At 37.8% G+C, this 16,192-nt stretch overlaps 1 protein-coding gene and 1 long non-coding RNA gene across 5 annotated transcripts in view; one reads left to right on the top strand and one right to left on the bottom strand.

Moving 5' to 3' along the window:
* LOC107093604 lies at nt 1-14,408 on the bottom strand. The gene is made up of 3 exons (XR_001481624.1): nt 14,271-14,408; nt 4,752-4,966; nt 1-108 (listed from the first exon to the last, which is right to left on the bottom strand). It is a non-coding gene; the product is annotated as an uncharacterized LOC107093604 (long non-coding RNA).
* peak1 (pseudopodium enriched atypical kinase 1) overlaps nt 1,150-16,192 on the top strand; it is a 104,263-nt gene continuing 89,220 nt past the window's right edge. For 2 of the 4 annotated variants that reach the window (XM_015388777.1, XM_015388772.1), the window contains exon 1: nt 1,176-1,367. The gene's annotated coding sequence lies outside the window, so the exon portion shown is untranslated. Of the gene's footprint in view, nt 1,368-1,479; nt 1,666-16,192 lie in introns of those variants that run through there. The other 2 variants (XM_015388774.1, XM_015388775.1) reach the window with 2 other exon arrangements.

The following is a 16,192-nucleotide window of genomic DNA, read 5'->3' as shown; positions in this document are numbered from 1 at the left end:
TTTAGAGAAAAACAGCTATTTTTCATCAAATTTTGGCATTCAGTTTCCGTCCATCTTTTGCAACTTATCCGCCAGGATCGCAGGAGGCTGGTGCTCATCTCCTGCAGTCTGTGAGCAAGAAACACAGGAAACACCCTGGATGGATCAGTCTATAACAGGAAAACAAATACGGCAATGCACACCGAAGGGCAATATGGAATTACCTACTAAACAAGCAATCTGACAACCTGAAGTGAAGCAATGCATGCACTGGGAGAACATATAAACTCCATGCAGAAACATGTGGATCTTATTGCTGCAAGGTAACAAACATATACATTTCACCATGATGTTTATACATTATATGTATAATGTGCAGTTAATACCCTGCACAATAACTTGTTTCTTTATATTTAATATCCAGTGCAATAATTATGTATACAGATACCCATCTGTATTAACACCCTGTAAAAATAATCATGTTAAAAAGAAAGGCATATATATATATATATATATATATATATATATATATATATATATATATATATATATATATATTCTTTTTCACTATTTATGGTATTTTATAGTATCTTATGGTATCCCATATATATGGCGCCCTGGGTGAAGGCCCTATCATATGGTAACCCATATAAATGGTGCCCTGGGTGAAGGCCCTATCATATGGTAACCCCTATATATGACGCCCAGTAACCCATATATATATGGCGCCCTGGGTGAATGCCCAATCATATGGTAACCCATATAAATGGCGCCCTGGGTGAATGCCCTATCTTATGGTAACACCTATATATGACGCCCTGGGTGAATGCCCTATCTTATGGTAACACCTATATATGACGCCCTGGGTGAATGCCCTAACTTATGGTAACACCTATATATGACGCCCTGGGTGAAGGTCCTATCTTATGGTAACCCATATATATGGCGCCCTGGGTGAAGGTCCTATCATATGGTAACGTGTCTGTGTGGTATGCAGCCTATATGCCGCTGCTGTTAAAAGCGCAGCTTAATCAAAAGTAAAGCACATCTTCGTAAGGTTGTGAACGTGTTCGTCTTCCCACTTTACAGTCGCCTCAGGACTGCGCGTGCCCGCCTCCCCTGGCCAGCCCAATCTCTCCGTCGCGCGCGCTCCCGCATAAACTCGTTGAGGGAAAAAAAAAACTGCAGCGGCTGTTGGAGGAGCCACGCAGAGCAGAGCAGCGGTGTCCGAAAGGCTCTAACAGCAGGTCAGCAACTCAGTCTCTGCTCTTTTTCTCTGTTACTTTTCGAGTCAGTCCAGTTTAAGCCAAAAAAAAAGGCTCTTCTGGAGCTGGAGTTATTATTTCCCAGAAGTGGGAGCGGTGTCGACGAGGAGACTCTCTGCGGGGGTAAGGAAAAGTTAGCCCGGGGTTTCTGTTTTCTTTCTCGTCGCAAAGTGTCTCAGCCACAAAGTGTCGCCAGTGTTCCCAAGTTCTACTTTATACAGCTGAGGGGGTCTTTGGGAGATTTTATTTAACCGTTAGCTGCTGCTGTCAGAGTGTTTCTTTTTTTGTTGTTTTCCCTCCTTCATGGATGTCAGGACTGAAGTTTTTACCATCCCATTTCAAACTGGTACCGCTACAACGTTAGCTGCTGCTGTCATAAGTTTGTAGAGACATACCGAGAGGTTCGGTTCGGGTACAGCAGGTAAGCTAGCACCGAACTCCAACTGGTGGGTGTTTACTAACAGGGCTGAGCGAGGCTGGGGTTAGTTTAGCCCCAGCAGGGGTCTTTAATGGGGAGTGGTACCTGGTTAGATGGGAGAGAGGTTAGCTGCAAAATGCTGCTGATAAACTGGATGATCATTTTCAAGCTTTTATTGTTGTCATTCTGATTTTAGAATAGATAATGCAATAGAAAATTCATTTATTGTCCCACAATGGGGAAAATCTGGTGTTTACAGCATCTAAAAATATAATAGAAAACATTGTCACACAAATGTGGACCTTAGAAGAGTGTATTAGAGTAGCAGAATAGTGAAGAGTTAAAAGGTAAACAAATAAAAATGCAATACTGTACTGTAAATTGTTTTAACAATATAACTAATGTGCACCTGGAGAATAAATAAGCAATATACAGCTGTGGACAGTTTTACAGTAATGGATATTTGAAAATGGCAGCAATGTCTGAGATGAGAGCGAAATGACAGCAGCATGTTATTTAACTGACTAAGGTAGAAACTGCCAAAAATCAGCATAAATGTAAAAACTTACTGAGGTTGTTGGGAATAGTGGTGGTTATAGAGCAGGGGTCAAACTGGTTCCAGAAAGGGCCGTGTGGCTGCAGGTTTTCTTTCCAACCAAGCAATAGCACACCAGACTCCATTCATCTCATCAAGTGAGTCTAATCTTAACATGATGACTTGATGAGATGAGGGAGTCTGGTGTGCTATTGCTTGGTTGGAAAGAAAACCTGCAGCCACACGGCCCTTTCTGGAACCAGTTTGACACCCCTGTTATAGAGTCTAACAGCTGCTGGGAGGAAGGATCTGTGATAACGCTCCCTGGTTCATTTAGGGTGCAGCAGTCCGTCACTGTAAGGCATTATCGTTAGATTTATTTTTTTATGTGTTGAGAAATGCTCCTATTTTTCATTTTTTTTGTTTGTTTCATCTTGCCAAGCCCCTTTGGGTTACCTTCAGAGGGTTTGTAAATTAGCTGACCTGGAGTAGTTATTGGTGATCAGTAAAATATGATAGTGTCTCCCACTCAGGAACATTGTGACCAAGTGTTTATTATTGATTTATCTGAGCTAGGGCTGCAATTAAGGATTATTTAGCAAATCGATTAATCCGTCGGTTATTTCTCAGATTAATCGATTAATAATCAGATAGCCAAAGGTTTCTTACAGATTTTTTATATATTTTTTTTTTTTGCAAAATCAAACCAGGTGAAACTAAAACTTTTCCATTTTAGGAGTTCTGGATAGAGCATGTTTATGGACTAAAAAGTTTTTTTTTTTTTATCTTAAATGCTAAATGTTTACTTTTTTTTTCAATTTTGACATAATTACTGCTCTAAGTGGGTTGCTCTGTCAGCTAAAGGCATATTTTACAGTCTCTATACTCCAGTTAATGATTATTCGAGTACTAAATTAGTTGATGATTGTTTCAATAATTGATTAATCACGATTAATCCGATTAATTGTTTCAGCCATAGTTCTTACCTTAGTTTTGAAGTCACACTGATTTAATAGAAGCAGGAGCAATAATGTTGCATATGCACCAATTTGGCTTTTATTCAAATTTTGTTTCTGGCTGATACTGATTATCTTTGTCTGACCTGCTGACAAAGTTTTAATATGGTAATTACATTTTTTACTCAATGTACTATCTGCGATATCAGCATAAATTATGAATATTTTATAGCTCTGTTGAATAAAATGTTAGAAAAGGCTTGATCAATGGATATCATTCAAACAGGAAATAACTGTCAACAAAAACAGGTAGGAATTAAAGCTCACCCATTTGTTATTAACCAATGGGTTATGTAATCTTTCAAGAAAACTTTATTATTCTTAGAGCTGAAATTTGGGTCCAGTTTTCTTAATTTTAGGCGGTGTGACTGTCTGATACCTAAGATGCCTTAAAGGTCTGAAAAGCAGCTGCTGTTAATGCTGTAAACTTTTTATTTATATAGGAGACTACCTCATTTTTAGATCCAATCAAGTTTATATCGTGTCACGGGTATTTCTGTTCAAATGTTTTATTTCTTATTAAATAATTTTCAGATGTTTTTTATTTTTTTTTTGGTGGTCAGCCAGAAATCTGCAATTGCTGATTTTAATAGTTACCATTGGAGCTGAATGTATGTTTCCACATATCTAATGCTGATACTTTTGCTGAAAACTGCTTTTGTTATTACCAGTTTCCTTTCTTCCTGTTTATGTTACAAACTCTTCAGCTTCAACATCTCAGCAGCTAAAGACGAACATCAGAGGAAGCAGGTCAAAACAATTAGACTCCAGCAAATGGCCCAAATCTATTATTGATGGGCAATTATGCAATTGTCAGACACTTAACTTAATGTTGCAGTTTTCTGCGATTGTCATATCGTGATCTGATAAGTTATTGATGGTAAAATAAAAACCTAAATGACCAGCCAGGGCACTGGGCTCTCAGCAGCCCTGTTCACCCCTCCTAGAAGCAGAGTTAACTTATCTGGTGGTCAGTAGCTGCCGTCCTCATAGTGGCAGACGGACTTTTCAGACTGTTTATTTATTTATTTTTTCTTGCCGTAGCTTCTTTTATAAAATAGCTCCATAGTTTTCCTATAAACTAAAATTTCCAATGAAAATCACAAAAATGAAGTGTTTATTGTTTGCTTATACAGTGTTAAATAGTTTTATTTGAGGTAATAAAAAAATCTTTTTATATGGATCAGTCAATCGCTGATAAAGAGAGAATTGATTGATTTCAGTTTCTGGATGGTTCGTTTGCATAACTTTACTAAATGGCACAACAACCAAGTCATTTAGTTATTTAATGTTTGATTAGATAAAGAGAGGCAAGCTCTCCTTTTCTCTGAAGTTTCTGGGCTTGCCTGTTAAGCGCTTTGCTTAAAGCAAAATGTTCATTGGTTTTTAGCATCACAAGTTCAGGTCACTTGAAGGTTTAAGTGGATCTTTGCCCCGAGCATGGGCTCCAGCAGAGCACCCTCTGTGCTCCTGATAAATGAGCTCTTCTCTTCTTCATTCCACTGGGATTCCAGTTTTCTGTTCTTGTTTTTACTCACTTTCACGATGACAGATAGAGCCGCTTCTGGCGTTCTGTCAGCACTCCCTCAGAGAGAGGTCCCAGTGGGTTTGCGTCCTGGTGACGGTCCACCGGATGGTCGTCCAGAGAGCGGAGTCGGACAGATGTTTGTGGGATGGTTTCCTACATCTCTGAGTCGGGGACATACCTTTCATTCTTGTGGTGAGCAACAGGAAGGTTGTGTTTTGTGCTGATCTGGATGTTGTAAACAGAGCAGTTATGTTTTTTTTTTAGTCGCTCTGTTTTTGACCGTTAAACACAAAGTCTGACAGGAGTAAACCCTCAATACTCAACTTTGGGTAGTGTTGGCTAGTGGTTAAAGCAGTGCGCTTGTGCTCTGGGAAGGTTGCAAGTACTCTGTTCATCCCCACAAACTGCACTCTGGTTCCCTGAGCAAAAGCCTTAACCCCACACCGCTCCCCGGGCGCCACACAATGGCAGCCCAGTGCTCCCCGATGGAATGGGTTAAATGCAGAGAATGAATTTCCCCAGTGTGGAAAAATAAAGGAATTTACATTACATTAAATTTACTAAGACCTTTTGTAGCAGGTTTTATTTTTTTTATTTTTACAGTTTTAAGCAAAAAAAAATAATAAAAATTTTAACACCTCTAAAACATAAAAAATTAAAACAATCTACCATGAGTCTAACTGGAATTAAGTGCTTATACATGTTTGGTTTTGGTTAATTTTGGTTCATGGTTTCATTTTTAGTTCAGACCAAACAAACCAGCTTGAATCAGTTTGTTAGAAATAAAGTTTCTGTTAGATGAAAGAGGCTTTGCTAAAACGTACAAAACATTCTCATCTGTTCAGCAATTACTGCATCATGAGCTAACGAGCTGCATAGCGAGAACAAACTGCATTATTTATCAACAAAAAACGGACATGAAAGCAGGGAATTCTCTCTCATCGCTATTATTTACCTTCTTAAATCATTTCTCAAGGTCTGTCTGAATTTCCTATTGTAACTACCGGTAAGCTGTTTTTTTTTTTTGTTTATTGTGGAAACATTTTTTTAAATGTTTTATGAAAAAAACTGAAGTAAATTTTTCTTGAAATGATTTTGTTTTTTATTTTTAGAATTATGCAGGTAAGAATTGGCCATTGGTTTTTGCTATTTCAAATAAGGACTAAATATACTTTATTATTTTTTTGATAATTTTTTGCAGAGAATTAATGTAGTTTTCAATTTGGTTTGTTATTTTCTTCATTTCAGTATAATTAAAAAAGGTTCATTCCTTTGTACAAATTGATGTCCTGCGCTTCATGACATCTGTCTGAAGCAGGAGCCTGAAGTGGTTTTAATGTCAGACATTTCAGCAGAAGTAGCCTGTTCTTGTGTCTTTGTTGTGATTTGACAAAAGCGTTTTCTTTCAAAATAAATGTGTTTCTCTCTAAACATACAGAAGTGTTGGATCAGTTTCATATTTTGTGTTTAAAAGAGGTTTTTGTTTCATGTCTGTAGATTTAATCAGTCGTCTCTTTTCAAAAATACTTCAATAAGATCAAGTTTGAAATCGTCATTCTTCGACACATTATCTGCTTACGTTAAGTTAGCGGTAGCAATTTGTCGTCTTCAGCTGATTTTTTTTCTGCTTTTATTCTTTTTTTTAAAGAATAAAAAGTCTGAAACGCAGCTGATATTAGATTTCTGAGCCTGAGAGCACGAGTCTGATTTCTCTCTGAGCTGCTTCCCAAACATGTTCTCCTTAAGATGAGAAACATTTCAATCCGACATCCGTGTTATCTCACCCTGAACGCAAACTGAACAGCTCGGGTGCAGTAATTAAAATGAAAATCAATTGGTTTCCTTTTGTTTTTGACACCTCTATAGTTTAGCACTGCAGTACGACAAACCACATCAGTGTAGTTTAGTTTTTTTGTATTTGTATTAGAAAAATACCACATAATTAAATTTTTTTTTATGGATCCCAAAGGAATGTATTTTAAAAGAAAGGTCTTTAATAAAGTCTCAGTAATTCCTTAAGGGGAAGGAAGAACCTTTATTTATATAAGTAACAATTAGGCTGTATTTATTTAAATGTATAAATTTAAAGCTTACCTTGTGGGTAAAATCCGATTTAAATCATAAATACTTCAGGGAATTAAAATAATCTTTTTATTTGTTTCTGTTAGAGGAGAAAGCAATACAATAAAAACTCATTAACAAAAGAACACTACACCCTTTGTAAAGTAGATTGGCAAATTTTTCTTCAGATAAAATTTTTTCGGTGTTTAAAGCCATGAACTCTTCCAAATAAAAGCTCAACTTTAATTTGAAGGAGAAGTTCAAACAATATTTGATTAATAAGAGGATTTTAAAAGCTTAGCAATGACCTACAAAGAACTAAATCTGACCTTTAGGGTCTCATAAAAAGGAGGAAGCGCAGGCGAAGACCTCACTGTTCAAGGTAGCAAATATGAGATGAGATTTGGGATGTTGAATAACTCCCACAGAAGAAGACGGATGTTTAGTCATTAAGCATTATTTATTTATGTTTTTTCCAGCTTTTATTGTCATTACAGTGTCACAAGTACACAGCTTGGGAGCAGTAGGCTGCCATTGTGCGGCGCCCAGGGAGCAGTGTGGGGTTAAGCGTCTTGTTCAGGAACCCAGAGTGGCAGTCTGTGTGAGTGGGACCCAAACTCAGAACCTCTGGATTGCAATCGCAATGCCCTAACCACTAGGCCGCCACTCCATTAGTTAAAGGGATCCAGGTTGTTGCAGCTGGGTTAGTTTTTCTATTTCAAATGTTATATTTTCAATGTTAGATTGTAGAGTTAAATTTAAGGCAGGGGAAAAAAACAAAAAACGTTTGGGAGAATCTTTCAAGGTCTGATAAAGCATTATAAAAGAGCTGTTTTGAATCTGAATATTCACTGCAGGGTGGTCAAATCTGAACATTACTCACTTGTTACAATTGAGCACAAGCAGCTGTACATTTTCATAATGTGCTGCTGCTTATTGACATCACCAGAAGATTTCAAGTCTGCAATCTAAGGCCAGAGGCGGACATGAACATGTTTCTGTTTCTTTGCACGAAACAAAAACATTGGAGGTGTTTCTGAAGGTCAGAGCCTGATACAGTGCAGTTTGGGCTGGAAGCCTGGTTGCAATCAAGGCAGAGCTGTGTTTTGGAATATTGCTGTTGATTTAAATTGTGTTGGAAGGTTTTTGTCGTGTATTAAGCCAAATAGTTTTTAAGCAGTCCAGCTGCATGTATTAAATTGTTATGTCCTTTCAGTGGTCTAGAGGACCTCAAGCTCCACACCTCAAAGTCCTGCAGACTCATTTAAAGTGTTATTCCCTGCAGACATGGATGTTTTAGTTAACAGAGGAGCTTATTACATGTAGATACATGGCCCAGCATGACCTGCTGGTTCATGTTGATCAGATAAACACAATACTTTCAAACTAGGAGCACATTCATGTCACATTTTAAACCTGTCTGCAGAATTAGGGTGAAAGTTCATCTGCTGCTGATAAGTCAGAGAGCCAATTAGGGATGGAGGTGTGAGATGAACGGCTGCCGGTGCAGCATCTTAATACTGAGCTGATGCGCCTCTGATCCGTCTGTGCAGAAGCTGTGAGTATCTTTCTACCACCCAAAGCTGGAACTGTTTGATTTAAAGAGCTTTGTATCTCCATCTATGAGGCTGTAGGTTTGAATCAGCAACAAACACATCAGTTCTTAGTCGGAACATAATTTCCCTTAATCTAGGTCTTAATTAATGCTGTTGATCAATCTCTAGATATCTTCTCTTGCCATTTATTCCCTTTGAACAATAGCTGTAGTTGACCTTTCAAAGGAATGTTGACTGTGTAAACAGTGATTATTTGGGAGCCTAACGGCTCTGGTGCTTCTGATAAGCTGTTAACTAGAACCTGACCTTGGAAATGTTACAGTATGAACTTGTGGCTAACATATTTAGCTTTGGTGGATTAGAAATATAGAACAATCATTTAATTAATGAAAAAATAGTCCTGGTATAGAAAGATAATCCCATTTGGCCTATTTCTTTTATTTGAACCATAAAAATAATTTATTATTCAATCTTGAGATCAAGCAAGTTTTTTTTCTTTCATAAATTCCCAAAATTTTATAATAGTTTATTAAGATTACACCATTATTTGTGAATTATTAAAACATACAGGAGCAGCATGATGTGGTAAATGTGATGTATATGGAAGATAGGAGATTATTACTGGATTCTGAAGCTTGCTTTCATGCAGCAGTAATGTTTTTTTTTTAATATATTGCATATATGTATAGTACCCAGAGTATTAGTCCAGCGTTTTCCATTTATTAAATGAACTGGTGATGCTTTTTTTGCTCTATTAACCATAAAGTTAGTCTGTGACTGGTTTGCTTTTTTGGCAAAGAATCTGAAGGATCATCAGCAGTTTGCTGACAGTAAACATAATTAGAGAGGCACCAATCTGATGGTCTCCTGGATCATGGAAGTTGTTTTTGCCTTCACAAACTTGAAAATAGAATTTCATCTGGGCAGTGAATGTTTCATAAGGTCTACCAGCTTGTAATAACAGCAGGAAGCATTTTTTTCTCTCAAAAAAAACAAAAGGAGAAACAGCACAGAGATGTGAGGATAAAACTATTGTCTTTCCACTTGTCCAAGTATGTCTCCCAAGTCACTCAAACCGAAACAAAGAGACAGAGGGAGGCTTTAAGTAGATAATTGGAAGGCCAAACATTACAGTAAGGTGCCTGATACTGGCTTCTACTATAAATGATTCACCGCTCATGACAAAAATGTATGAAAAGGTTTTTTTTTTTTTTTTATTTTGTTCTATAATATATTTTATAAAGAACAAACTAAATCTAATGAAGTTAGGATTTACAGGTCAGAGATTTACAATAAAGGCAAAATTAGAAACAAACTGCCCCCAAACTCTGAAAGCTGCCTCTAAACACGTAGACTTAGTTTAGATAAGAACAATTAAACTCTAATATATTCTGTGGTGTTTCGTCTCTGTTTAATTGGCCAAAGGATCCAGCCTTGGGTCTTTGATGACGATGCTGACTACATTACTTCCATCAGCCTGGATGAAGCGAGGCTTAAACTTAAATCATGTTTTTATTTATTTATTTTTTATGCACCTCCTGATTGATATGACCTCTTTAACTAGCCCTGCTACTAACAATCATTTTGCTAATGATTAATCAATAACTAATGGCAACATTTCCTTAAGAAGATTTTTTTTTTTTTTACAGAATTTGGATGAGAGGGGACTAAATCTTTTCCACATTAGGAGATTTGGACAGAGCAGATTTTTTTTATTTTATTTTTTATTTCAAATGCAGATGTTTTTCTTTTAATTTTGATATTATTGCTACTGCATGTTTTAGAGTATCTATACCCCATTTAAAGATCAATCAATTACTAAATTAGTTGATGACAATTTCAAAAATCGATTTATAGCAATAAATCTAATTAATTGTTCCAGCCCAGTTTTTTTTTTCCTGCATTCCACTCCTCCTCTGTCTTTGTCTTTCCCCCCAGTCCTATGGTCTGTCTACATGTCTCCTACAGTACATTTCTAGAATAAGCGGTTCAGTTTTACCTCATAGATTCACGCTGCTGTGCCGTGTGGTTTATTGATAACGATCTGGTTTTTAATGATGTAAGCCACTTGGGATATACACTCTCTGCCATTATTTGTTTTCCTGTAGGGATCATAAAGCAAACCCTGAACTCCAGCCAGTAGTGATGTAATTCTGTTTTATTGTTGACGTCTTCCAGACCTCTCACCTGTTTCCCAGCTTGTAAAAGTCTCTATTATGCCTCATTAATGTCGACTTAGTTGTTGATTGATGTGACTTGTGTTAGTGAAGATCAGCTTTTGCTTTCAGTGTGTATAGAAAAAACTATGGGACATTTAGATATTAGGAATAAATGTGAGGATTTTCTGTGATTTCTAGGCACCATCCAATAGGAAAGCAATAGGGTCAGAATGTTGTTCCACTGTGAGATCTGTACATTTTAAATGAGACGCTTGTGTCACGGTCATGTCGTCAAAAAACGTAATAGATTGTTCCAAAAATCTCTTGTTGGTTGATGAAAATGGTAGGAGAGGGATCTGTCTTTACAGCATAGGGGAAATGAAAGGAATTTTGCCATCCTAGTTGGTCCCAGAGCTGCACAGTTTATTTCTAAGGGCTGCAGAGGATGTAGGCTCCAAAAAAAGAGTTAACAGTGTTTCGAGAGATTCAAATCTGCAGATAAATCTGGTTTGCAATTTCACTGGCAACACAGTGCCTGCAGGCAAAGTGGTACCGTTCTGTATTGCTTGTGATTCAATCTGGGAGCTGATGGACACAAGCAGTGAGAGTCCTAGGTTATTTCACAAATCAATTCAGATGTTATTCTCAAAGGTTATGCAACTGGGAAGATGGATGTAGCTTCTCTCTTCTTTAGAAAAAAAAAAAGTTTGGAAAATCTGATAAGATAACTTTCACTGGTTGAGGCAAGTCTGAGGTGTTTTTATGGAGCATTACAGTTTAAATAAATGAGTGCACTGTCTGTAAAACAGAATCTATGCCATGAAATACATCAGGGGAGCTGGTTGCTGAATTATTGTTTAAACATTATTTGCAATGTTAATCTTTTTTTTTTTTAAGAAAAACATCTGGACAGATGTTTATCATTTACTTTTTCAGTAGTTTGGGTCTGAATCCTTAAAACCAGGTATTTACAGAATCCATCCTCAGCAGTCTGTTGTAACATCTATTAATAACAAGTCTACGCTTCTTTAAATCAGAGGGCTGCACCATGAAGCAGGATGACTGGGTAAGCGAGACAACTTCAGCTTTAACCCTGACTTTCCGGTACCACAAAGCTGGGTTCATTCTTAGTTAAGTAGTTACCATGGTAACGTACTCTGATCAGGTAACCTGCTTGGAGGCAGGCTAACTTTCAGGATTGATCTGAATCCTAGAAACGCTCCACACAGCAGGCAAACTGGAAATAATTATGTACCCTTTTAGTAATGAATTCAAAAAGAAAAACAACCTAAATAAAACAGTGTCACAATAAAATAACCTGAAAACCAAAAAGCATTTAAAACTAAATACTTTTTGGAAATTAAATAGTTTTTAACTTATAATTTTTTTTTTCCTTTGCTTCCTTTTTGACATACCATCCTTTTAATATTCTGTATTTGTTTTCTCCTGTATAATGTCCTCATACACTGTAGGCATTCACTTTTTTTTGTATAATTGATATATGAAGCCGTTTAAAAAAATAAAACTCAGAGCACAAATTATGAGAAGATCCTTTGAATCATGATGACGGTTGCTTATATGAGACACAGGTTTATACGGTTCCAGGATCTGGCATATTTATGCTGTAGGTAAGGCTATGTGATATTATGCAACCAGCAGCTTCATGTAGGATGCTGAGCACCTCGGGGAAAAATACAGACTGATGAATGAATTCAGCTCAGAAATCAGGACGTTTAAACTCAGACTGGTCACTTCTTGTCTTAATAAGATGCAATGGTTGCATCAGCTTCCAGCTTTATTGTAGCCCAATATTATTGAATGGAAAAGTCCAACTAACCAGATGAAATTATGTTTTTGTGTTTTATTTTTATCTGCTCCAAAGTCCTCTTCCCTCCCGAGGGGAATGCGATTAACATGCAGTACTGTGTTAAATGGTACTGATTTTTAACAAACGCAGTCAGCAATCCTTCTCCACACCCTTTCCAGTATCGTTGTTTCCTCCACTGTGTTTAATTTTTTTTCCATTGAAACTTTTTTCCTCTTCGTATTTCTGTAAAATGAGTTTTCGTTCCTTACAAGAGAAATATGCCGCTCTCCCTTCTGTCCTAATTGTCATTGGGCTGCTACCCTGAACCTGCTGCTTTATACATTGGAGTTCACAGATTCATGAAATTCAAAAAGCTGGATTGAGTTAGCGAGTTGATAACCGGCTTTATGTTACCGCTGATCCTGATTGCCGTTGTTGTGGGTTGGTTAAATTGGATTGGTTAGTAGTTATTCTGGTTAAGCTCGCTTTGTGGAACCAGCCTCTTGGTAATATCCCATGTTGGCACTGTTCCTGTTAATTCTGCACAGACAAAACCTAAAAAAAGGTATTGTCTTGTTTCACGAACAATGTTTTTTGCTTCTAACCTTGTAACATTTGGAGACTAATCATATGGCTGCTCTCCTCTAAGCTTTGGAACACCGGCCTCTAACTGAGTGCAGTTGGTCAAGGAAGTTAAATAAACCTGTGCAGGTTGTCTTTTACTGTGAACGGATCAAGAAGATAAAGGCACCGCATATTTATGAAATTAGAGTATTTGAAAACGGATCTGTTAAATGTTTCGTGTTATTATCTTGTCTTATTATGAAGCAGACCTCATATGAGATTAGAAAAAATCCCTTGCAAGGAATAAAAGTCGCCTTATAGGCATCAGAGCCAAATCAGAACAACATGACAGCTTTAAATGTTTTCAAGTTCCTGACTTTGTCTTTTATATATTTTTTCCTTTTACTCAAACTGTCAAACAATTTGTAATATTTTTACCTCAGCATGGAAAGACTGTTGTACTGGCAGACTAAGAGAATTGATTTTATGTTAGAAAGTTGGGAGTGATTAAAAGTCTTGGAGTATTTTCTAATGCCAAATCTAGGCTGTCCTGCTGAGTTATGTTTAGGGCTTTTTCAGCCAAAATCTACCAAATTCTCCAACTCAGTCAGTGTCTTAAAATAAGTTTTTTTTTAATGCTTGACTGAAATCTCTCTGACACTGATGAAGCTACTGTCTCGTACTGCCGTCTCATATTAAGGGTCTCCAAAATATTGTGTTGTTCAAAAGAACCGATCAGGATTTCCCTGGTCCACGTTGACACTTCTAAAACAAAAAAGGATATAATGAGGTCATAATTATAAATCAGATATAAAGGAATTACAAGTTTATCTACATTAAATCATTTTTTCCTGACAACAAAAAGTTTAGGGATATTTATTTTAAGTCTATTAACTATATATACATTTTAAAGGTTTATTTGAATTGCTCCCATGAACCTAGAGGGAAATTTGCTTTATTTTTTTTTTTTTTAGGGATTGGTACAGATTGAAAATGTTTCTACAGCTATTATACTGGTATTGTTTTACACAAAACAGAACATGGATGTTTGGAAAATTCTTGTAACCAGCTCATCATTATACAAGTTTCCATTCAAGAGGTTTTACTTTCATTCTTTTGCAACTGCTTCCGAAGAACTTGGTTTGGACTACCCAACTCCGAATGCATTCGAGCTGAACTTCCCACCCGACCGACTCATTTGTCACCCTTTGATTCAAGGGGTTGAGGTCATCACACAACGTTCGTGTGGTAAACGCCTCGTAGCGCCCGCCACCTCAACACTTGTAAATAAACATCCACTGCCTGACCTCCTCTGACACAGCAAATCCATTTTCCAGAAATAAATCACGTGGATGCCGCTCATATTAAATTTGCACACTCACCCCGTTTTCCACAGAGCCAGCTGAGTGAGAGCACATCTCCAGTTACCCAACGCAGAGTCCATCCTTTCACTCTGTCACACTACGCGCACGCACACCTCAGCCACACCGGGATCTCGTTAGCAACAGCAGAGTACGTCCTGGCTCTGTCACCCCCACCCATCCCCCTCCCTCACCTCCTTTGGTTTTGTTGGTACATTTTTGACTTATGTGCTGTAATCATGGTGGTATGAAAACCGGAGTGGTACATACTGAAACTGCATCAGTGTTTCATGCTAGTAGGGGTGTGTTTGGGGGGGGATCATGGCTAAATGTTTGCAAGGGGAGTGTGACGTATCTGTCTGAGAATGGTGAGAAAGAGAGCATAACTGATTGAAAAAATGCATATCCTTATTTGGATGAGAAGATCTGGTTTAATGGTTGTCGCTGTGAGCTGGCTGTTTCTGATGTGGGGTTGATTGTGATAGCCTGTGGCTGCCCTGCCCAGATACTGGCGTCCAGCCATGAGGTTTGGGCCCCAAAAGAAAGAAGAAGGAGGAGCCTGGGGGTCTGATTCACAGAACTGGTGAGTGACAGCAACAGGGGCTGCGCTCCAACACCCAACTGGCTAAAAGCTGGTAAACAAGCTCTGTTATGCAGCTCATGTTCTTTGTGAGTTCACAACTGGGCTCTTCGGAAGATTAAAGTGAAAAAGGGATGTTCACTTATGGATTCCCGAGTTTGTTTCTCCAGCTTTAACATTTGATCTGATGAGGAGGTGCAGTTTAAATACAGAATGAAGTCATGCACATATTTATTAGGGCATGCTGATTTCTGCCTTTTGCTGGCTTATATCTCTGGTTTTAGGTGGTGCACCTGCATTTACTCTTTCAGCGGAAGCTTATGTAGACCTCACAAAAAAAACCTTCCCTTTTGTGGAATACAAGCATTAAAAAAGACCACCTTTGATAAAATAATCAACAGATTGTTGTAAATGTTCTAGTCCAACTTTTCTTGGCCCCTTAATCAAAAGGAGGTATTGGAACTCCCTACCTAACCACTACCTCTGTCAGAGAATCTGCAGCTGATCATTTTTGTCTGCAATAATCCTTAGAAAGAAAATCTGAATCTCAAAATCAGAATCGCCAGATCAGACGGGTGGAGATCACAGAAAACCGGAGTCAGTATCACCCAGAAAATATGATCACTGCTTCTTTCAGCTTTTCACAGCGTTCATATTCCCTCTCTGTTAAATAAAAAAGTCCTCTCTGTGCAAACAGCACTGTAGCTGCCAATAATAACTCAGCAAGATGAGCAGCACATGCTAATTTACTGTTTTTGCACAAGCCAGAATTTGGCTCTGCAGAGGCGTGCTGGAAAAGAGGTCACACGTTGTAATGAGAGCAGAGAGGGCTTCAACTAAGCAGGTCCGTCATGTTTTTGTTCTTTTAAATATAGGGCCAACATAAGCAACACTGAAATAATTAGACCATACAGTATGAAAAATAAAAACAAAATAAGAAAAAATAAATCGTGCAGGGGATTCATATCAACATAAATGGAAAATGTTACCTGTAGCTCTTTGCAAATGTTGAACAGCTTCTTCATATTTTGGTTTTTATATGATAGAAAACCACCTTGCGATAGACTGGTGACCTGTCCAGGGTGGACCCCGCCACTCGCCCATAGACAGCTGGAGATGGGCACCAGCACCCCTTGTGACACCAACTGGGATTTAGTGTGACAGAAAATTGATGAATGATAGAAAAACTGACATGTTGTATTTGTGAAGAGGAAGGGAAATAATGCGTACAGAAAAAAATTGCTGTGCAGTTTGAATCTGTCCCTTTTTTCTCTGATTTTTCTCTACTACATGTCCAGTGCAAACAACAGCCCCCAGAAATCACCTAAACGAGTACATAGAGCCAGTTTGTGTGTAATGTGTT

The sequence above is a fragment of the Cyprinodon variegatus genome, unplaced genomic scaffold (assembly GCF_000732505.1).
Source record: "Cyprinodon variegatus isolate N-32 unplaced genomic scaffold, C_variegatus-1.0 Scaffold434, whole genome shotgun sequence".
NCBI classification, from domain to species: Eukaryota; Metazoa; Chordata; class Actinopteri; order Cyprinodontiformes; family Cyprinodontidae; genus Cyprinodon; species Cyprinodon variegatus.
The sequence above is the reverse complement of the archived record's forward strand: the minus strand, read 5'-3'. Positions and strand labels throughout refer to the sequence as shown.